The 23,508-nt window shown below is 36.0% G+C and overlaps 1 pseudogene; it reads left to right on the top strand.

Moving 5' to 3' along the window:
• Positions 1-21,482: 21,482 nt before the first annotated feature.
• LOC100442159 (high mobility group protein B1-like) lies at positions 21,483-22,251 on the top strand (annotated as a pseudogene).
• Positions 22,252-23,508: the final 1,257 nt, after the last annotated feature.

Genomic DNA, 23,508 nt, shown 5'->3' with positions numbered 1-23,508 from the left:
AACTATTCTAGTCTCTGTCATGTGTGATTTCCTAAATTCTCTGTTCTTTTAGCTTAGTGATCAGCTAGTGATTTGATAGAGATTTCTTTAAATTCGTGAAGCCAAAAGCCAAATTTCCAATCTTGAAGCTAGATTTTGTGTGTGTGTGTGTGTGTATGTGTGTGTGTGTGCATGCGCATGGGCGCGTGCACACGGGAGCGCACTGAGGCATGCTTTCCACATTCTCCCAGGCAGTTTACAACTATCCTCGCACCTTCGCTTCCTGCTTGTGTAGAACTTGAAGAGAGAGCTCAAAGCTCAGTGCCTTTTTTTTTTTTTCTGAGCAGTCTGCCATGGGCATGTATATGACCTAAATTCTGAGGAACATGTGGAAGCTTCTCAAAGCCTTTATTCTCCAAGACATCTTCCTTCCTAGACTGTTCTCACAGGATTCTTAATATGTTTATTATTTGCCCCTAATTGATGTCTTTTGCCCCAGGTCACAGCAGCCAGTTCATTTATTTCTAAATGCTTTAAGCAAATTCTTCTTTTATAGTTGCTTCTCTTCCCTGAGAGAATTCCTGGTTAGGTTCCATAAAGATAAGGCCTTTGTGTTACTCCTTCAGAGAATCACCCAACAGGTCAAAACAGAAAACCATACTTCTTTAGAACAAGTTCATACTGCTTCCTCTGGCACCAGAAACCCACCACAGGAATGTGGGCTGACATCTTCCAGACTGCCACTGAGCTAGGGAAAGGGGGACCAGGCAAGGGTAAGTGAAAATGCCACAAAGCTCTCCTACTGGGTTTTCAGTCACCTTTTCCTTAAAAGACAAAGATTGTCGGATTAGATTTCTTTAAATGACTGAAGTATACATTATATACAAGAAATTCACTTCAATTATAGATAAGTTAAATATAAAAGGATGGAAAAAGATATACCATGAAAATAAAAATCAAGAAAGCTGGAGTGACTGTAGTAATATCTGACAAAGTAGATGTAGACTGCAAAACAAATACTATTTTACAAGAGTAAAGAGGAACATTATGCAATAATAAAATGGTTTTTCATTAAGAAGGCATGGTAAATAAAATGTGTATGCCATTAATGACAGAATTTCAAATAAAGCAAGAACAGAACTAAAAGGAGAATCAGACAAATCAATCTACACAGTAAATTAAATGTGTATGCCAGTAATAACATAATTTCAAATAAAGCAAGAACTAGCAGAATTAAAAGGAGAAATAAGCAAATCAATTCACAATTATACCTGGAAATTTCAACATGCTTTTCTTAGTGATAGATAGACAGAAAACCAGCAATGATGTAGAATAAATGAATGATGTTTCAAACTGGATCTAATCAACATTCATAGAATTTTTCACCACAATAGAATATAAATTCAAGTGTACATGCAATACTCATCAAAACAGACCATATTTTAGGTAATGAAACAAAATTTAGCACACATAATGCAATTGAAATATATGAAGCATGTTCTCAGATATAAATTTAACATAATTAAATTTAAAATCAATGACAAAATGATAACAGGAAAATTTCCAAACATGTGGAAATTAAATGACATACTTATATGGGATAAAAAGAAAGTCTCAATCAAAATCAGAAAATATTTTGTGTTGAACAAAAATAAAATTACAACATATAAAATGTGCACCATGCAGCTAGAGTATTACTTAGATGGAAAGCTACAGCATTAAATGACTATGTTAGAAAAAAAGGAAAATCTGAAAATCGTAATCTAAAGCTTCCCCCTTACATAAGCAGAAAACAAGAAGCAAAATTAAAGCAGAGTTTAAAAAATAATAACTGTAAGAGCAGAAATTAATAAAATATGAAAAGAAAATTAACAAAGAATCAATTAAACCAAAAGCAGTCTTTCTGAAAAGATTAATAACATCATCAAGTCTGTAGCAAGAATAAAATAAAGAGAACACAAATTATCATCATCAAGAATGAGAGAATATTACTTTAGGTCATACAGATTTAATTGTTTTATTGTTATGTAATATTTATACATATTTATGGGGTACACGTGACATTTTGTTACATGCATAGAATGTATAATGATCAAATCAGGATATTTAGGATACCTATCATCGCAAGCACTTATCTTTTCTATGTGTTGGCAACATTTCAAGTTCTCTCTTCTAGCTATTTTGAAATATACAGTACATTGTCGTTAACTATAGTCACTCTACTCTGCTATCAAACATAAGGACATATTCCTTTTACCTACCTGTATGTTTGTATCCATTAACCAACCTTTCTTCATGCCCCACCCCACCACACATTTTTCCCAGCCTCTGGTAACAATCATTGCACTCTCTACTTCCATGAGATTAACTTTTTAGCCCCCACATAAGAGTGAGAACATGCAGTATTTATCTTTCTGTGCCTGGCTTATCTAGCTTAACATAATGACCTCAAGTTCCATCCGTGATGCTGCAAATTACAAAATTTTGTTCCTTTTTATGGCTGGACACTATTCAATTGAGGATATATACTTCGTTTTCTTTATCCATTCATCCACTGATGGACACTTAAGTTGATTTCATAGCTTGCCTATTATAAATAGTGCTGCAATAAATATGGGGGTGCAGGTATCCCTCTGATAACACCGATTTCCTTTTCTTTGGATAAATAACCCATAGTGGGATTGTTGGATTGTATGGTAGTTCTATTTTTAGTTTAAAAGGATAATAATGGAAGAGTATGCACAAATATACACATGTAAAGTGACAACTTAGATGTAATGGGCCAATTTCTAAAACAAAACACAAACTGTATAAACTCCCTCAAGAATAAATAGGTAGCTGAAATAGTTTGTGACTATTTTAAAAATAGAATACTTCGTTAAAAATCTGAAAACAAAAATTCAGGCAAATTCCATAAATTTATAGAGAAAAGTAACACCAATTCTACATAGCATCATTCAGATAACAGAGAAGGGAACATTTCCCAACTAATTTTATGAAGCCAGCATGACTCAAGTCCCAAAATCAAATTGATTACAAGAAAAGAAAACTTCAGAAAATATATTATTTATGAATGTAAAATTTTTCTAAATGAGCTTTTAGAAAATGAAATCTCAACATTAAAATGATAATATAACTTTAACAAGCTTTTTAATGCACACAATGATTTAATAGATTCATTTCTTCATATTTCTTGTACTAGGTACAGCCAAACAACATAGACAATGGCAGAACTTCCATAATGGAACCTCCATAAATCTGCTCTTCTAGCAAAGCAATGAAAATATTACCAATTTATGAAAATCAACGTTTTCCAAAGTCTTATAGTTAATAAAAGGTTTGGAACAATTTGAAAAGCATTTATTCAAGAAAACCTATTGAACCTTAATGAGAACAGCAGTGTTTGGGGTGTTTAACCTGGCATCCTTCATTGTGAGAGGGAAGACTTGGAGAAAAACAGGTCTACTTTGGCCATGATGCACATTTGATGTTTATTATACATCCGATTGTTTACTTGCTATTTCCACTCACATGTCTTTGTCTAAAGTTCAGTGGAAGATCAGAGCTACGGATGTAAAATGTGGAGTTACACAGATGTTATTTAAAACCACTGTGCTAGGCAAGGCTCTTCTTATTCAAGACCTTCCTGGTTGCTTCATATATGTCATCCACACAGCTCTGTGAGAGATATAGAACTTTAAACTGCCTACTATTGCCCTGAGAAATCTATATTTTACTTCAGTGAATTTCCAGCAATGTAATTCTAGCTGAGGAGGTGGCATTAAGTGAACAACTAACAAAGCAGAATGTCCATATATGATGACAAGGTGGGAATTAAGAAGCAGAAATATAAAGCAGGTGAAACATACTAATGAAAGCAGCCTATCTGAGCCACAAGCCTAGCAAAGTGGCCTCTTGGTTATAGCAGAGACTATCACATGTCAAATTGTTGGAGAAGCATAGGAATCTTACCTGTATGCTTGACTATGTACCTTTAGATTTTTCTATGCCCTTTACTGTAACTATTGGCCTCAGTCTTTCTGGTCACATTTGCTATTGATCTAGAGATTGCTGAAGGTCCAATAAGCAAGTGGGACAGTCAAGACAATGGAGGTAATGGCTAGGCCTAGACTAGAAGATGCCAATGTCTATAGTTGATCCCAGTTCTATTGCCTTTGGGATATTATTTACTGGTTCCTTCAATCTTTCCATACTGTGGAAGGGCTGGACCAGCAAAACACCATGTATTGTACAATTTTACCAAAATATTGTTATAATAAAAAAGTATTTCTGTAATAGGCCCATTTACCATGTCTGGGAGTTTTCTACCTTTTGAATCTAGATAGAAAGCAAGATTTGCCTCCTATCATGGAAGTTACAATTATGAGACATTTACTTTCCCATCTTCCCTCTGAGGGTGTGGGCACATGATCCAGACTGGGTCAATCAGATGCACCCATTCTAGACCCTGAATCAGAAATCAGTGACACAAAGAGAAAGAAGAGAGAATAATATTTTATTTCATGAGCCAGTAGGACAAATGGCAGGAACATTCAATTTCAAGAATATCAGTACTGGGGCCAAAAGTATTGGCAGTGAAACACTGACAATCACTTTGTAGCAGTGAAGATGGCAGCAGTATATGCACAAAATTAGTTCTATGGAATGACTTTTGACTTTGCTTTGTGAATCTATTTTGTTCAGCCACTTTCCCCAAGTCTGTTTCTCTAGGCTTCTTTGAGATTCCATAAGGTTCAGCATGTTTTCATAACTTTTTTTCTATTCAAAATAGCCAGAGTTGACTTTTGTTGCTTGCCATCAAGAACCCTGACCGATATACCTTACTGCTATTCTAATATATAAAATATATTTAATAAATGGAGATTTAGAAAGAAAGAAGTCCTACATAATCTAGGATGGCAGTCTCCTACACTGGAAAGCCACAATTTTGGTTCTGGCTATGATGATCATAACTGGAAAATTTGGACAAAATTTCCCATTAAAGACAACTGTAAAAATGAATGGGGTTTATTTTTTTAAGTTTTATTAACACAATAAATAATTGACAATACAGAAAGAAAATTAACAGTAAAAATTGAAGGGAAACTAAGAATTCAGAGAGGTAAATGATTATGAAAACTGTTTTATTTAGAAGTTTCAGGTAAAGTAAATCGAAACACAGAGCCTACATAAGATAGAAAATCTAACAGTAGAGCTTTTGCACAATAATCCAGGACTTCAAAAGGCTACAGTATCTGGGTGAAGGTGAAGTGGAAGTGGGTCAAACATCATTTGGAGTCACATCCAGTTTGACTTGACTGGGCCATCTGGGAAAAATCAAAGCTGTAAGCTTATTAACATGGTCCTGAACTGGGACTATTCCCCTAATAGAAGCACATGTGGATCCTTTTTGAAGGAAGATACTTTCATTCTAGGATTTAAATTGTGCCTACAAATAATATTTAACACAGTGATTGGCTATAAGCATAGATAACCAAGAACTAGGAAACAAGATACCACAATAAAGAACCAGCAAAAACAACAGACAGAAAAGCCCAGACTGCTTTAGAAATTGGAGTAATTAGAACTTACAGATGCGAAACACATGCTTAATTTTTTGAAAAGAAATTTTTAAGCTTAAAGATTTCTGCCCAGAAGAGGAAACCATAAAAAATTGAGGTAATAAATTTGAAAAATAACAAAATAGGATTTATAGAAATGAAAATCACAGTAACTATGAGTTAAAACATTCACAGGATACTAGACCCAGCTGAAGAAAGAATTAGTGAATTAGGAGATAAGTCAAAGATACTATTTAGAATGCAGAATAGAGAAACAAAAGATGGGAAATATGTAATAGATATAAAAAGACAAAGAGTCCAATAAAAAGACTAAAATATATTTAATCAAAGTTTGAGAAAGAGAATAAAAAAGGAAAGAATCAGAGGCTGTACATGGGGTACATGTTCTGAGACTGCCAGTGGATGCTTGAAACTGGCTAGTACTGAGCCCTATATATACAAATATATATGTATTTATATATGTATAAACAACACATACAAAATATGCATATAAATGCATATATTTGTCTTTATATAGAGTATTATTTATTATGCTTTATTATATTCTATGTAAATAGCAATATATATTTATTTGTATTATTACTTAAAATATATTAATAATATATATTATACATATATGTATAATATATATTATATGTACATATATAAATATATATTTATATTTGTATATAAATGTATATTATATGCATGTATAAATATATATTATTTATATTATGTATCTATTGCTTATATATGATACATATATACACATATATATTTATATATAAATGTATATACATATATATGTATATTCACACATATATACATATATATGTATTTGTCTATATATACATACTTACGACAAAGTTTAATTTATAAATTAGGCATAGTAAGAGATTAACAACAAGAACTACTAATAAAATACAACAACTATAACAATATGCCAGCATCACTACTCTTGTACTTTGGGGTCACTACTAAGTAAAATAAGTGTTACTTGAACACAAACACTGTATCATGCCAGTCAATATGATAACCAAGATGGCTATTAAGCAAGTAATGAATGTGTAGCATGTACAATGTGGATACACTGGACAAAGTGATGTTCCCTTCCTAAGTAGGATGGAATGGGATGGCATTAAATTTTATTATGCTACTTGAAAGAGCATGCAATTTAAAACTTATGAATTGTTTATTTCTGGAATTTTTCATTTAATATTTTTGGATCATGGTTGACCACAGGTGACTGAAACCATGGAAAAACTGCACATAATGGGAGGACTACTGTATTTGAACAGGTTATTACTGAGAATTTTCCAGAATTTATGAAAACACCAATCCACAGAATCCAGGAAAATTAATTTTTATAGCAGAAGCCTGATTAAAGACTCTCATTGTTGTATATGTTGTAAGTCAGAAGAAATTTCTTAACACATATGCAGGAGATCTATGCAAACATTTTTTAACCAATCTATCAGAAAGAGAAAGAAACACAAAAAGTCAGCCTAGGAAATATTAACTAGGGGGCAGAGAAAGAGGAGGCTGCAAAAGAGAAAAATTATCCTAGGGACATAATAATCAAGAAAGTAGTGTCATAAAAGAAGAGAGGAATGAGGAGAGTTTCAAGAAGATAATTTCTTGCATAGTTAACAAGATCAAATAGTATTGATTAGTCCAGCCAGATGAAGAGATAAAAGCACTCATTAGATTTAGAAACAAGGAGGTCATTTTCTGGACCTGTCAGAGCAGAGTCAATGGAATGAGAGAAGAAAGTTGACTGTGAGATTTTGAGTGGGAGGCAAAAAAATTAGAGGCAATGTGAGTTGAAATCTCTAAGAAACTTGGTTTTGAAGAGGATAATGGAGAAGGGGGAGGCAAGTTGGTATGAAAGTTTATATTTTTTTAGGATGAGATTCAAAATGTAAGCCAATGAGGAGTCACATTAGAGTAGGAGGCTGATTCTACAGAAAAAAAATAAGGTATAAATTAAAGTGCTAAGTAGCTGATAAACTGGAAGTGAATAGCATAGAAAGTATAAGGCACAAGAATGAGAAGATAAAGAGATAGAAGTGATAAAATCCAGTAACACTGAGCACACCCAGTGCCAAGATCTTGGTTGTTAGTAACATTTTCCAATAAAAAGATTCAATCAGGGATCCTTAGACAAATGGCTGATTCTAGGTCTTGGTCAGAATATACACAAGATAAGCATCTTATAAAGCCAAAAAGCAAGGAAATGCTCAAAATTTTTAAAAACCCACATATCTGTGGATGAATGTCAAAGGGACACAGAAGCCAACTGAAAGAGTTCCCAATATCCAAATCTGAAGCAATCTGGGCAACAACATAAATAACATAGTATATAACAAGTAGAAAATAAATACCTATTAGCCCACACTTACATATATAAATATATAAATGGAGGACAATAGACAAATTTCCTGTGGAGAACTCTAAATAATTTATGTTGTTACCACCCTCTCAAGAAAATGGGGAATTCTTTCCAAAGAGTACAGAATGAAAATGGGGCAGGAAGAGTAATTTTGCATGGAGAAAGGTGTAATTAGGAGACCACAGTAATAAGTCACATTGATAGCATGTATGCTTGATATATGAGAACTGCACTTTACCTTTGTTATCTTCCTCCCTGAAACCCATAACCCTAGTGTAATCATAAGAAGTATATCACACAAATCCCAATTGAGGAACATTCTCCAAAATTCCTAACCAGTGCACATCAGAATTGTCGGCATCATCAGAAACAAGGAAAGTCTGAGAACCTGTCACAGCCAAAAGGAGCCCCAGGAGACATGATGACTAAAGGCACTGTGTTGTCTTGGATGGGATCCTGGAACAGAAAAAAAAGCATTCAGTCAAAACTAAGAAAATCTGAATAAAGTATGGATGGTAGTAAATAATAATGTATCACTAAGGGTTAATTACTTTTAAATGTACCATAGTAGTGTAAGATATTAATAGTAGGGAAAACTGAAAGTGGGGTATATGGGAACCCTTTTTGTACTATCTTCACAACTTTTCTGTAAATCTAATACCATATAAAACTAAAGTTTTGTTATTAAAATCATAGTAAAAATAAAAATAATGGAGAAACTAAGATAAACAAAAGCTGAAAGAATGATTTACTAGAAGACCTGTTGTATGAGAAGTACTAAAACTAATCTTTCTGGGCTTGATTTGAGTTACACTAAATAGTAACTCAAATTGACAGGAAGAAATGACAAGCACCAGTAAAGTTAGGTAAACATAAAACACAGTATGAATGTGTTTCCGTTTGTAACCCTATTCTTCTCCTATCTGATTAAAGAGACAATTGCATATGTAAAGTAACAATTCTAAAACTGTTCATGTCTTTATAATGCATAAAAATGTATTTTGTATGACAAAAGTAGCACAAAAAGTAGAAAATAGAGCTATACTGAACCAAAGTTTTTGTATACCTTTGAAATTAAGTTAGCATTAACCAAATTAGTTTGTTTAAGATGCTAATTGTAAATTCCAGAGCAAGTGTTAACAAAATAACTCAAAAATGTAACACAGGAAATGACAAGGAAATTAAAATGGTACGGTAGAAAATATCTATTTAATACAAAAAAGCAGTAATGCAGGAAATCATACTAAAAATGTCTCTAACCACAATGGAATGAAATCAGATATCAAGAACAGAAGGAAATTTAGAGACATTGGCAAATACGTAAAAATTAAACAACGCAGTCCTAAAAAACTAATGGATCAAGAAGAAATCACAAGGGAAATTTAAAACTACTTTGAGATAAATGAAAATGAAAACACAATGTTTCAAAACGAATGGGATGCAGCTAAACCATAGTTTAGAGATGAATTTATCACTCTGAATGCCTATATTTAAACAGAAGAGGCTGGGCACAATGGCGCATGCCTGTAATCCCAGTAATTTGAAAGCTGAGGTAGGAGGATCGCTCGAGCCCAGGGGTTCCAGACCAGCTTAAGCAACATAGCAAGACACAGGCATAGTGGCACACACTTATAGTCCTAGCTACTCAGGAGGCTGAGGTAGGAGGATCCCTTGAACCCAGGACAGTGAGACTACAGTGAGCTGTGATCGCACCACTGCACTCCAGCCTGAGCAACAGAGTGAGACCCACATCTCAAAAAAAGGAAAGAAGAGAAAAAGAAAAATCTCAAACCAATAGCATACCATACCATCTTTAAGAAATTAAATAAAGAGGAGCCATAAACCCAAAGAAAGCAGATGGAAGGAAATAATAAAGATTAGAATGGAAACAAATGAAAGAGATAACAAAAACAACAGAGAAAAAAATGAAACCAAAAGTTTGTTCTTTGATAAAATTTAAGAAAATTGACGAGCCTTTAGATAGCAACATTGTTATATCTGTAGGACCTCATGTAGCAGGGTGAGGCCAACCTGTGGTATTGATCTTGATTATGCCCTTTAGGGGTTCTGGATTTAACCAGTTAAAAAAAAAAAAATCCCATTCACCACAAAGGTCTATCTTAGCCATGTGACTTTTTACTTGTTTCCGTACTTTAAAAAAACTAATTTAGGCACAGCACAACTCTGGCCACTTAGTTTAAGCTGACCTGAAATCCTTTTGGGACTCAGATAGTGTCATGATAGTATGAGTACACACAAGAAGTACAGTCCCAGAAGGCTCATGTAGTACCCCTAGAAACAAAGAGTTTATAATTATTAGGATACCCCAAGTAGGACATACATTAGGCAGTACAGCTTATCAGGACCTCAATGTGGCCTCCATAATGGGAATTCCTGCCCTAAGCTTCCCAGTCCAGTCTGAAAAATTAGAATTAGTCTTGATTTCAGAGAAAATGACTAAAGTGATTTGTTCCAAATGGGTTTGCTTGCACATAACATCAGTTTATCAGCTTTATAAGTGTGGACAGCATTTGGAGGTATTCTACACAGAAGGTACAGGATCTGGGGCCACCCATTGCTGTCTGAGTCAGCATACCAACAGATATGATCATAGGCTCTGAAGTTTGCATACAAAGCACTTGCAGCTGTTTGGAAAGACAGCATGAGGAGTTTTCCTTCAAGACAAAGGGAAAGCTTCAAGGAATGGTTCTGAAAAACAGAGATCACTAATATCTCCCCTCCCCACTCCTCCTCATGCCTTCACAGGTGGGAGGGTTTTGATTTTTCTCCCACTTTTACAAAATGAGTGTGTTCCGTTCAATTATCAACACTTTACATTTTCCCCAATAATATTTTTAATTCTCACTCAGACCTTTTTGATAGAGGCAAGAGGCAGACAAATGCCTAGGCAGACAGGGCAGGGTCCCTGGTGAAACCCCACCTCCAAGCCAAAGACAGTTTAAAGCCTGAAAGCCAAGCTACAAGTCAAATTCACAGACTGGATTGAGAACCTGCCTTCCTGTTTGGTGCACTTTCCTCTGATTGATCTCCCCAACCCTTCTCCTATTTTACATATACCTATGCTTCCCTAATTGATTTTTTACACTGTTATGCCCACCTTTGAGTGGTACCTTTAACTTTTTTTGCATTCTCACAAATCAATCAGCACTCACTCCCTTATTCTAAGCCCATAAAAGCTCTGGACTCAGCCACAGTGAGAGAGAAACCACCTGACTCCAGGTGGGGGACCACCCTTATGTCCCCTCTCCACTGTGAGCTATTTCCTTGCTCAGTAAAATTATTCTCTGCCCTCCTCACTCTTTGATTGTCAGTGTATCCTCATTCTTCTTGGACACAAGACAAGAGCTCAGGACCCACCAAACATGGGTACAGAGAAGGCTGTAACATTGTGGCCCTCTGCCCTCCACCAGCAGAGGGCAGCTGCCCCATGTGACAGAAACAGTGGCAGGGCCGAGCCAACCCCAAAGCTGTGGGTCGAGGCAGGGCAAAGGTGTTGCCAGCTGGGTATCTCTGGCTGGCAAAAGTGATCAAGAAAAATTCTGTGTCATTTTCATCTGGGCAGGTTGTATGCAGGAGGGACAAAAGTATTTTCACAGGACAAAAATTATACAACATAACCAGAAAGATACATGTCATGACAGAATTTTGAGTTTCAACACTTTTCAAGATAGCTTTACACAACCTCACACCCCTTTTGTCCTGACCACTTATCCAAGTGGGCAGCCTAGAAAAGCAAAATCTCTTTCTGAGGAGAGCTGCATTAAATAAACTGCCTTACTGAGATGTGTGTACCAGGACAACAGTAAGGGAAGTAGTTAGGCCATCAGTTTATTGTTGCAAACTGTAATTACTCAAGAAAGTAAAACAAATAAACATCAATGAGACACCCCTAAGAATGGGTCAAGTGTCCAATCTGTCATGAGTGGGCAGAAGATTCATATTCCTTGTAGTATGTCCATCCCTAACTTATAATTTGGAGCGGGAATCACAGGTTAGGAACACAATTAGCCTCTGCATCAGAAATATAAGTCAATCAGCAACTCAGTCTTAGATGGTTTCATCAGAGAACAAGCCCTTCCTCATGGGCATCTGCAAGTGATCCAGATAGTCCATCCAGCATCAATGATGTTTTTATAGACTAAGATCCCACAGAAGGGTGTTTAAAACATGCAATAGAGTCCCAGAATCAGAGTTCTGCTAATTGAGCCTATGCCTGCTTTCAGTTATGCACAGCTCTGCTCAGGCTGAAACTGCCCATAGAAGGCACTATCAGCTCAGAGTCAGGTTCAGGTAATTAAGATCTGTGAATTAAGAATTCCAAAAACAGCCAGTGGTTTTTCTTCAACAGCAGCAAAGTCAAAATGCTGCAAAGACAGATAGCCATGTTCCAAGTCCAAGGGACAAGCAAGGATTCCATAAGCCCTTAGCGTCTATTTGACTCACTCAAAGATAGGCAGTGGGAAATCATTAGCCTTTAAGTGTCAGACTCTGACAGTCCATTTGCAACATAAAAATTTCTTTTTAAAACTCCAAAAGTAAATCTCCATTTAAAAACCGTCTCTTATTTCCTGTTGTTTGCCCTTTCCCAGAGGTTCCAATAGACAAAAATCATAGCAAATAGCATCAGTTAGAGAGATTTATTCTGTTTGCAATACTGTAAGCATTTAAGTTATAATATTCTCACTGGGGCAAAAAGAAAGCAAATTATGTCCCATTAACACTTTCTTATATTGAGGTGATGTCTCTAGAATTCATGAAATTATAAGAATTTTGTCATACATCTTTCTATGAACTGAATATTTATGTCTCTCCACCCCCCGAAAGTCTGGTTTTGAATCCCAAATTCCCAGTGTGATGGTATTTGGAACTGGGGCCTTTGGGACGTGCTTAGGTTTACATGAGATCATAAGGATGGACCCCCCTCCCCGTGATGAGATTAGCGCCCTAATTAGAAAAGAAGAAACCAGAGCTTGCTCTCTCTCATTGCCATGTGAAGATACAGCACAAAAGTAGCTGTCTGCAAACCAGGAAGTGAGCCCACCACACTAGACACAGAATCTTCCAGCACCTTGATCTGGAACCTCCCAGCCTCTGAAACTGTGAGATATTAATGTTTGTTGTTAAATCTCAATCAATGGTATTTTGTCATAGCAATGTAAACTGATTGAGATACATTTAAATGCAATAGTCACAAAAATACAATGTGAATTTTTACAATTCTCTCCTTTTTTTTCTCACTGCAAACCCCTAGCAGTAAACTCAGCATGTACATTGTTAACATTATGGTTGCTTGGAGATCACTACTGCGATTCAAGATCTGTGTATTTGGGGGAGTCGAGGAAGAAGCTGCTCTGATACCTCACTGGTTTCCCCCCCGCCCTTTTCTTTTTCTCTCTGGCTTAGCTAAAGCTTTGCTCTAGCCAAGGGAACGGATTTAACTTTTTGTCCTGCCACTTGAAGGATAGAGCAATGTAAACTTTTAACATTTTTGACCCACCCAAAGCTTACCTTTGGAAATGTTTGGGCTGTTTTTCCTTCCACCTGGAGGCAAAAAACAAAACCAAAGCCACTTTTTTTGCATTTCTTTTTTGCCCTTTAGAATGACTAAAAGCAGCTAAGGAATCCAGCAAATCAACTCCAATATAATATACCCCAGTAATAAAACAAATGACAAATCACATGAACATCTCAATAGACACAGAAAACGCTTTCAACAAAATTTATCACCATTTTTATGATTTTTTTTTTTTTGAGACGGAGTCTCATTCTGTCACCCAGGCTGGAGAGCAGTGGTGCAATCTCAGCTCACTGCAACCACTGCCTCCCGAGTTCAAGCAGTTCTCCTGCCTCAGCCTCCCAGGTAGTTGGGATTACAGGCATCTGCCACGGTGCCCAGCTAATTTTTGTATTTTTAGTAGAGACGGGGTTTCACCATGTTGGCCAGGCTGGTCTCAAACTCCTGACCTCAGGTAATCCGCCTGCCTCAGCCTCCCAAAGTGCTGGGATTACAGGCGTGAGCCACCATGCCCAGCCCCATTTTTATGATTTTTAAAAACCTCATCAAACTAGGAATAGAAGGAAATACCCTCACCCTAATAAAGGACATCTATGAAAAAAGTATTTCTAACATAATACTTAGTTGTGAAAGACTGGATACTTACCCCTTAAGAACAGGAACAGACAAGAATGTCTGCCTCCAGCACTTCTTTTTAATATTGTACTGGAGGTTCTAGCCAGGGTAATTAGTCAAGAAAAGAGAAATAAAAGACATCCAGATTGTAAATGAAGAAATAAAACTATATTCACAGATGAGACGAACTTGTATATAGACAATCCTAAGAAATCCACAAAAAATTTGGAGCCAATAATTGAGTTTAACAAAGTTGTAGGCTATAAAACCAAAGAGGGCTGGGCACAGTGACTCACACCTGTAATCCGAGCAGTTTGGGAGCCGAGGCGGGCAGATCACCTGAGGTCAGGAGTTCAAGACTAGACTGACCAACATAGCAAAACCCCATCTCTACTAAAAAGTACCAAAAAATTATCCAGACATGGTGGCATGTTCCTGTAGTCCCAGCTACTGGAGAGGCTGAGGCAGGAGAATTGTTTGAATTCAGGAGGCAGAGGCTTCACTGAGCCAAGATGGCGCCACTGTACTCCATCCAGCCTGGGCGACAGAACAAAACTCCATCTAAAAATGAATAAATAATACATTAAAAAAACAAAGTGAAAAAAATTGTTTTTCTATTACTAGCAATGAACAATCTGAAGATAATTTTTAAGAATCCATTTCAATACCATCAAAAAAATAAAATAATTGGGAATAAATTTAACAAAAAAAGCACATGACTTCTACACTGAAAACTGTAAAAGAAACTTTGAAATATAGATCTAAATAAATGGAAAGATACTCCATTTTCATCGATTGGAACACTTAATATTGTGAAGATGGTGCTACTTCTCAAATTGATCTATAGATTTAACACAATCCCTATCAAAATAGCAGCTGGCTTTTTTTTTTTTTTTTTTTTTTTGTAGAAACTGTCAACCTGTTCTGAAAACTCTTACGGAAATGCAGAGGAATCTAAATAATTTTAAAAATCATGAAAAAGAAGAACAAAATTGGAAGACAACACATCCCAATTTTAAAACTTACTACAATGCTACAATATTCAAGATTGTATGTTAATGGAATATGGATAGACATATAGATAATGTAATACAATTGAAAGTCCAGAAATAAACCCATATAGTCAACTGATTTTCAACCAGGGTGACCTGACCATTCAATGTGTGAAAGATCTGTCTTTTCTGCCAAGCGCAGTGGCTCACGCCTATAATCCCAGCACTTTGGGAGGCCGAGGTCGGTGGATCACAAGGTCAGGAGATCAAGACCATCCTGGCTAACACAGTGAAACCCTGTCTCTACTAAAAATACAAAAAAAATTAGCCGGGTGTGGTGGCGGGTGCCTGTAGTCCCAGCTACTCAGGAGGCTGAGGCAGGAGACTGGCGTGAACCCGGGAGGCGGAGCTTGCAGTGAGCTGAGATGGTGCCACTGCACTCCAGCCTGGGCGAGAGAGTGAGACTCCGTCTCAAAAAACAAAAAAAGGAAAGAAAGATCTGCCTTTTCAAAAAATAGTGCTGGGACAACTAGATATCCACATAGAAAGAGTGAATTTGGACCCCTACCTTACATTCTGTATAGAAATTAACTGAAAGTGTATCATAAACCTAAATATTGAACCTAAAACTGTAGAACCTAGAAAAAACATAGTGGTAAACCTTTGTAACCTTAGATAAGGTAATAGATTTTTAGATATGACATAAAAATACAAGCAACTAAAGAAAAAATAAGTTGGATAGACTTCATTACATTAAAAATGTGCGTGCCATAAAGATACACAAGACAAAAACCCACGGAATGAGAGAAAATATTTATAAATAATATCAGATAATGATCTAGTATCTAAAACATGTAAAGAGTTCTTACAACTCAATAATAAAAGGTAAATAACCCAATTAAAAATGGACAAAGGATCTGTATAGATTTTTCTCAAAAGAAGTTATACAGATGACCAATAAGCACGGGGAAAGAAACTCAGCTTCATTATTCATTTGGGAAATGTGAACCAAAAACCACAATAAAATACCACTTCACCTCCACCAGTACAGCTAAAATAAAAAGACAGACAACAAGAAAATTGGTGAGGATATGGAGAAATAAGGATCTTCATGCATTTCTATTGGGAATGTATAATGATGCAGCTGCTTTGGAATACGTTTTTATAGTTCCTCATAATTTAAGAATGGAGTTACCATATGACCTAGCAGTTCTGTTATGAGGTATATAGTATATACTCAGGAGAAATAAATGCATATGTTAAAACAAATACTAATACATGAATTTTTATAGCAGCATGATTTACAATAGCCAAAAAGTAGAAGAAAAAGTCCATCAACCAATGAATGGATTAAAAAATGTGGCATATCTATACAATGGAATCTTGTTCAGTAACCAAAAGGAATAAAGTACTGATATATACTTAAACATAAATGGACCTTAAAAATATTATGCTAAGTGAAAGAAGCCAGAAACAAAAGGCAACACACTTTATATGATTCCATGTATATGAAATAACCAGAACAGGCAAATCCATAGAGACTAAAAGCATAATAGTGTTTGCCAGGGGCTGAGGGGAAGGGGAAATGGGGATTGACTATGAGTTTCCTTTTGGGGTAACAAAAATGTTCTGGAAATAGTGGTGATGGTTGCACAACTCTTTGAATACACTAAAAAACACTAAATTATACATTTCAGTGTTGATGAATTTTAAGATACGTGAACCTTTATAAAATAAGAACCAAAAAAAAAACCTTCTAAATCATGGTATATTCTATATGTTAATAGGGCCTTGAGTTACAGAGGTGTATGTATTTGTTAAAATTTGCCAATAGTACAGTTGTGAGTTGCGCATCTCACTTGACATAAATTTTACCTCAAGAAAGAATAAAGCACGTATAAATATTGATCTCTGGTTCATTACATGCATACCAGAATATCCAGAGTTGAAATATTCTGATATGAAACTTTCTTTGAAATGAATCAAAATAAGTTGGACTGTTGAATGGACAGAAGGATGAATAGAGAGATGGATATCTAATAAAGCAAATATTGCAAAACATTGTTGGTAGAATCTAGGTAGTGAGCTTATGGATATTCAATTTATCATTCTTTCAACTTTCTGTATGTTTAAGAATGTTCATATTAGTCAAGATAGGAGGATCATTTGAGGCCAGGAGTTCAAGACCAGTCTGGGCAACATAGCAAGACCTCATCTCTTCCAAAAATTAAAAAAAAAAAATAGCCGAGCATGGTGACACATGTGTGTAGTCCCAGCTACTTGGGAGGCTGAAGCAGGAGGATTGCTTGAGACCAGGAAATTGAGGCCATGATCATGACACTGCACTTCAGCCTGGATGACAGAGTGAGACCCTGTCTCCAAAAAAGAAGAATGTTCATATTAAAATGTTGGCCAAAAATGACCCTATTTTATCTATAACACGTTTTAATTAACACATCACCTTTCTCCATTTCTTATCTACCAAACTTACTACATTCATTCACCAGATATCTGTTGAGGGCTATTGTCTATTTGCCAGGAACTGTTCTAGATATACCAGACACATTTATGAACAAAACAGACAAAACTCCCTGCCTTAGTTGCTAGTGGGATTCAAACAACAAACAAATATAGAAGTATAACTTGTCAGGTATGGGCAAATACTATGAAGATAATTAGAGTATCAGGAAATAATTATCCATACTAATGCATCTACTTCCACATCTTCCTCACTCTTCAATGTCTCATAAGCTAGGTTTTATTCCCACCATTTTAAACTTCTTAATAAAACATAATCATTTTTCTTCAGTTCTCACAGCTCTTCTCCACAACCTGTCAGTAGCATTCAACATTGGTACTCACTCCCTTCTTAAATGTACAGCCCCCTCTGATGCTCCACATTTAACTACCTTCTTATAACTCTCTTTAACTATGGTTTCATATACCTCCACAGCTTCAATTATCAGATATTTCCAGTTCTGACTTATCTTCTACATCCTAGATTGGTATTTTAACCACCAGAAACACCTTTATTCCTAGACATCTTACCAGTTCCTTAAACTTAATACAACCAAAGACAAATTTATCATTGACCCCACAGGACCGTTTCGTGCTCTGGGTTTCATGTATTTAGAGGTGGTACTACACAGGGTACAAAATTCAATTCTACCTTGGTCTTATTTTCTCCCTCAGAACCAACAAGTCATGGAGGCCTGCCATTTACTTCTTAGTAATATCACTCAAGGACCTAAGCATCCTAGTAACATAGGAATACAGGAATCTGAACAATAACCTGGTTGCCTGTACTTATTTCTCAGCTTTTCTGGTACCCATTTGGGACTTGCAGCCCTCCCAAAAGTGATGTTGTAATCCCCTTGGATTGGAAGAGGATGTTCTACCAGACAGAAATGTAAAGAGCATGGTCAGCAACAGCTCACATAGAAGGAGTCTTGATGACAGCCCAATAACATACCATCTCTTCCAACTTGGTATGGTGATCACAGCTGGTCACTCTGTATCTCAGTTTTCTCATCTGTAAAGTGAGAAAGATCAAATTTACCACATAGGGTGTTTATGAGGATTTAAAGTCTTAATACAGGCCTACCTTGGAGATATTACAGGTTTGGTTCCAGACCACCACAATAAAGTGAATATTTCAGCAAAGCAAGCCACACAAATTTTTTGGCTTCCCTGCCCATATAAAAGGTATGTTTACACTAATATTGTAGTCAATTAAGTATACAATAGCATTATGTCTAACAAACAATGTACATACCTTAATTAAGAAATACTTTATTGCTAAAAAAAATGCTCACAATCACCTGAGCCTTCAGTAAGTTGTAATCATTGTGGAGATGAAGGGTCTTGCCTCAGTGTTGATGGCTGCTGACTGATCACCGTGGTGGTTGCTGAAGGCTGGGATGCCTGTGGCAATTTCTTACAATAAACAATAAAGAAGTTTGCCACATCAACTATTTCTTTCACAGAAGATTTCTCTATAGCATGAGATGGTGTTTGATAGCATTTTACCCACATTCCTTCCAAAATTTGGAGTGAATCCTCTGAAATCCTGCTATTGCTATACCAACTAAGTTTATGTAATATTCTAAATCATTTTCTGTTATTTTAATAATGTTCACAGGATCTTCACCAGGAGTAGATTCCACTTCTTAAGAAACCACTTTATTTGCTTATCCATAAGAAGTGACTCCTCATCCATTCAAGTTTGATCATGAGATTGCAGCAATTCAGTGACATCTTCAGGCTCCACTTTTAATTCTAATCTCTTGCTGTTTTGCTACATCTTCACTTACTTTCTCCACAGAAGTCTTAAACTGCTCAAAGTCATCCACAATGGTTGAAATCAACTTCTTCCAAACTCCTGTTAATGTTAATATTTTGACCTCCTCCAATGAATCATGAATGTTCTTAAAAGCATCTAAAATGGTGAATTCTTTCCAGAAGGTTTTCAATTTACTTTGCTCAGATCCATCAGAGGAATCACTATCTATGGTAGCTATATGTGTTTCTTAAATAATAAGATTGAAAGTCAAAATTACTGCTGATCTATGGGCCGCAGAATCATATTGTGTTAGCAGGCATGACAATAACATGAGTCCCCTTGTACATCTCCATAGAGCCCTTGCATGACCAGGTGCATTGTCAATGAGCACTAATATTTTGAAAGGAATCTTTTTTTCTGAGCAGTAGTTCTCAACAGTAGGCTTAAAATATTCAGTAAACTATGCTATAAACAGATGTGCTATCATAAAGGCTTTGTTGTTCCACTTATAGAGCACAGGCAAAGTAGATTTTGCATAATTCTCAAGGGCCCTAGGATTTTGGGAATGGTAAATAAGCACTGGCTTCAACTTAAAGTCACCAGCTGCATTAGCCCCTAATGAAAGAGTCAGCTTGTCCTTTGAAGCTTTGAAGCCAGGCATTGAGTCCTCTCTAGCTATGAAAGACCTAGATGGCATCTTCTTCCAATATAAGGCTTTTTGGTCGATGTTAAAAATCTGTTATTTAGTGTAGCCATCTTCATCAATAATCTTAGCCAGATCTTTTGGATAATTTGCTGCAGCTTCTCCATCAGCACTTACTCCTTCACCTTGCACTTTTATTTTATGGAGATGGTTTCTTTCCTTAAACCTAATGAGTCAACCTCTTCTCACTTCAAACTTTTCTTCTGCAGAGTCCTTACCTCTCTCAGCCTTCCTAAAATTGAATAGAGTCCATGCCTTGCTCTGGGTTAGGCTTTGGCTTAAGAGAATGCAGTGGCTTGTTTGATCTTCTATCCAGACACTCAAAATTTCTTCATATCAGCAATAAAGCTGTTTTGCTTTTTTATCATTCATATGTTCACTGGAGTAGTACTTTTAATTTTCTTCAATAACTTTTCCTTTGCATTCACTACTTGGCTTATTCTTTGATGCCAGAAGCCTAGTTTTGGCCTGTCTTGGCTTTTGATAGGCCTCCTTCACTAAGCTTAATCATGTATAGCTTTTGATTTAAAGTAAGAAACGTGATTCTCTTCCTTCCACTTGAACACTTGGGGGCCACTGTAGGGTTATTCATTGGCTTAATTTTAATATCATTGTGTCTCAGGAAGTAGGGAGTCCCAAGAAGGGGAAGAGAGATGGGGAAATGATCAGTTGGAGCAGTCAGAACACATACAACATTTATTAAGTTCACTGTCTTATATGGGTACAGCTTATGGTACCCTGAATCAATTACAATAGTAACATCAAAGATCACTGATAACAGATCATCATAACAGACATAATAATGAAAAACTTTGAAATATTCCAAGAATTACCAAATTGTGACAGAGACATGAAGTAAGCACATGCTACTGGAAAAATGACACAAATATACTTGCTTGATACAGAGTTCCCACAAACTTTCAATATGTAAAAAACGCAGTGTCTGTGACATGCAATAAAGTAAAGTGCTATAAAATGAGGTATGTTTGCACACACAAAGATTTTATAACAACTCATGGCATATATTGTGCCAGATAAGTGTTAGCTGCTGCTATTATCACTATTGTAATATCTGGATTGGACTCATTATTTTTAAATGTGAGTTAGTCTCATTCCTTGGATTGGAAGGTTGAAAAAACTAACAAGAAATGTCAATACTTATTTCATGCTTACTATCTGTGAGACACCATTCTAAATACCTTACATGCATTGGCTTAATCTTCATAACAGTATTAGTAACAAGCTTAAGATTTGTTATTTTTCTCATTGTATAAATGAGGAAAGTGAGTTCCAACTCTAGCTATCTTCTTTGTTTAGGCCTCAGGAAAAAGCAATCAATAGAACAACTATGGAATGAGGTGGGCCTATATGTATTGAACATGTTGTTAATGAACAAGTTAAGAAGAGACTGTGCAAAGCAACATGAGTGATTCCATGGGTTTTAAGAAAAAGTTCAGGTTACAGAGTGGAGAGAGCGAGGAGGCTGCATCTGGCTCCCACTCTCACAGCCACTGCAGTACATTGAGCTCCATAGAGACAGCTCCAGGGCAGGTGAGAGCCAAACAGGCACTGGGTGATTCTGCCTTGCTGAGGAAAAATAACATAGGCAAAGGAGATCCTAACAAGCTGAAAGTTGAAATGTCATCACATCATATGCAATCTTTGTGCAAACTTCCTGGGAGGAGTACAAGAAGCAGCACCCAGATGCTTCAGTCAACTTCTCAGAGTTTCCTAAGAAGTGCTCAGAGAGGTGGAAGACCTTGTCTGCTAAAAAGAAACGAAAATTTGAAGACTCAGTAAGGGTGGACATGGCCCATTATGAAAGAGAAATTAAAATCTATATCCCTCCAAAAGCAGAGACCAAAATGAAGTTCAAAGATCCTAATGCACCCAAGAGCCCTCCTTTGGCATTTTTCATGTTCTCTTCTGAGGATTGCCCAAAAATCAAAGAACATCCTGGCCTATCAATTAGTGATATTGCAAAAAAACTGGGAGAGATGTGGAATTACACTGCTGAAGATGACAAGCACCCTTATGAAAAGAAGGCTGTGAAGCTGAAGGAAAAACATGAAAAGGATATTGCTGCATTTGGAGGTAAAGGAAAGCCTGATGCTGCAAAAAAGAGAGCCATCAAGGCTGAAAAAAGCAAGAAAAAGAAGGAAGAGGACAAAATGAGGAATATGAAAATTAAAAAGGTAATAATGATGAATAAGTTGGTTCTAGCCATTTTTTTATTGTCTATAAAACATTTAAGCCCCATGTACACAACTCACTCCTTTTAAAGGAAAAAAATTAAAATATAAGCTGTACATAATTTGTTTTTAAACCTTACAGTGTCTTTGTGTGTGTGTGTGTGTGTGTGTGTGTGTGTGTGTAGTTATCCCACTACCAAATGTGTCTTTAGATGGCCACAAACTGCCTGGTATGGTACGGAGGTTGTAAATTGGCATGGGAATTTAAAGCAGGTTCTTGTTGGTGCACAGCACAAATTAGTTATATATGGGGATGGTAGTTTTTTCATCTTCAGTTGTCTCTGGTGCAGCTTATATGAAATAGTTGTTCTGTTAACTGAATATCACTCTAATTGCAAAAAAGTTGTAGCAATTTTGCTGACATTATGAATGCTTCTAATACAATTTTTAAAATTAGTATTGTAGTCCTTTTCATAGGTCTGAAATTTTTCTTCTTGAAGGGAAACTAGTCTTTTGCTTTTGCCCATTTTGGATCACATGAATTATTACAGTGTTGATCCTCTCATATAGATAGCTGATAAAATGCTTTTGTCTACACACCCTGCATATCATGATGGGGGTAAATAAAGTTGAATTGAGATCATTGTCATCCATAACTGAAGCTCAAAAATCTTAATCAGTTGATAAATTTCACCTTAATCGGTTGATAAATTTCACCTTAATCGGTTGATAAATTTCACATAGCCCACTTATATTTACAAACTGAAGAGTAATCAGTCTACTCACAGCATGGGATTATTAAGATCAAACATTTTGAAAGTCTGTCCTTTGAAGCACTAAATAGAAAAGTGTGTTCTAATCTTTACATGAGGACTCTATGTTCTTTAACTCCCATTACCATATAACAGCAATTGTATTTTGCAGTTCTGACATTAAAGAAGACTTGAGACTGTATCCCCAAAAGGTGTAAGCTTAAAATATAAGACTGCCATATTAAATTTTTGGTTGATACTAGTAAAGACTATGAAAATGCTGGCTGTAGATGTCTTTTCCCATTTATCTAAATATGAACTCCTCAGGAAACTCAAAACTCTCCATGAAAAGTATTTTTAATTAATTGGACCAGCTTTTAAAATGAAGTTGCCACGTTTAAAATAGGTTACATTTTCCTATATTACAGCTTGCCCCTTTACAAATCAAATAGATAGGAGGAAAGAAGATACAACCTTTGCAACTCAGTATGAGTTATTTGATTT

The sequence above is a fragment of the Pongo abelii genome, chromosome X (assembly GCF_028885655.2).
Source record: "Pongo abelii isolate AG06213 chromosome X, NHGRI_mPonAbe1-v2.0_pri, whole genome shotgun sequence".
Taxonomy (NCBI): Eukaryota; Metazoa; Chordata; class Mammalia; order Primates; family Hominidae; genus Pongo; species Pongo abelii.
The sequence above is the reverse complement of the archived record's forward strand: the minus strand, read 5'-3'. Positions and strand labels throughout refer to the sequence as shown.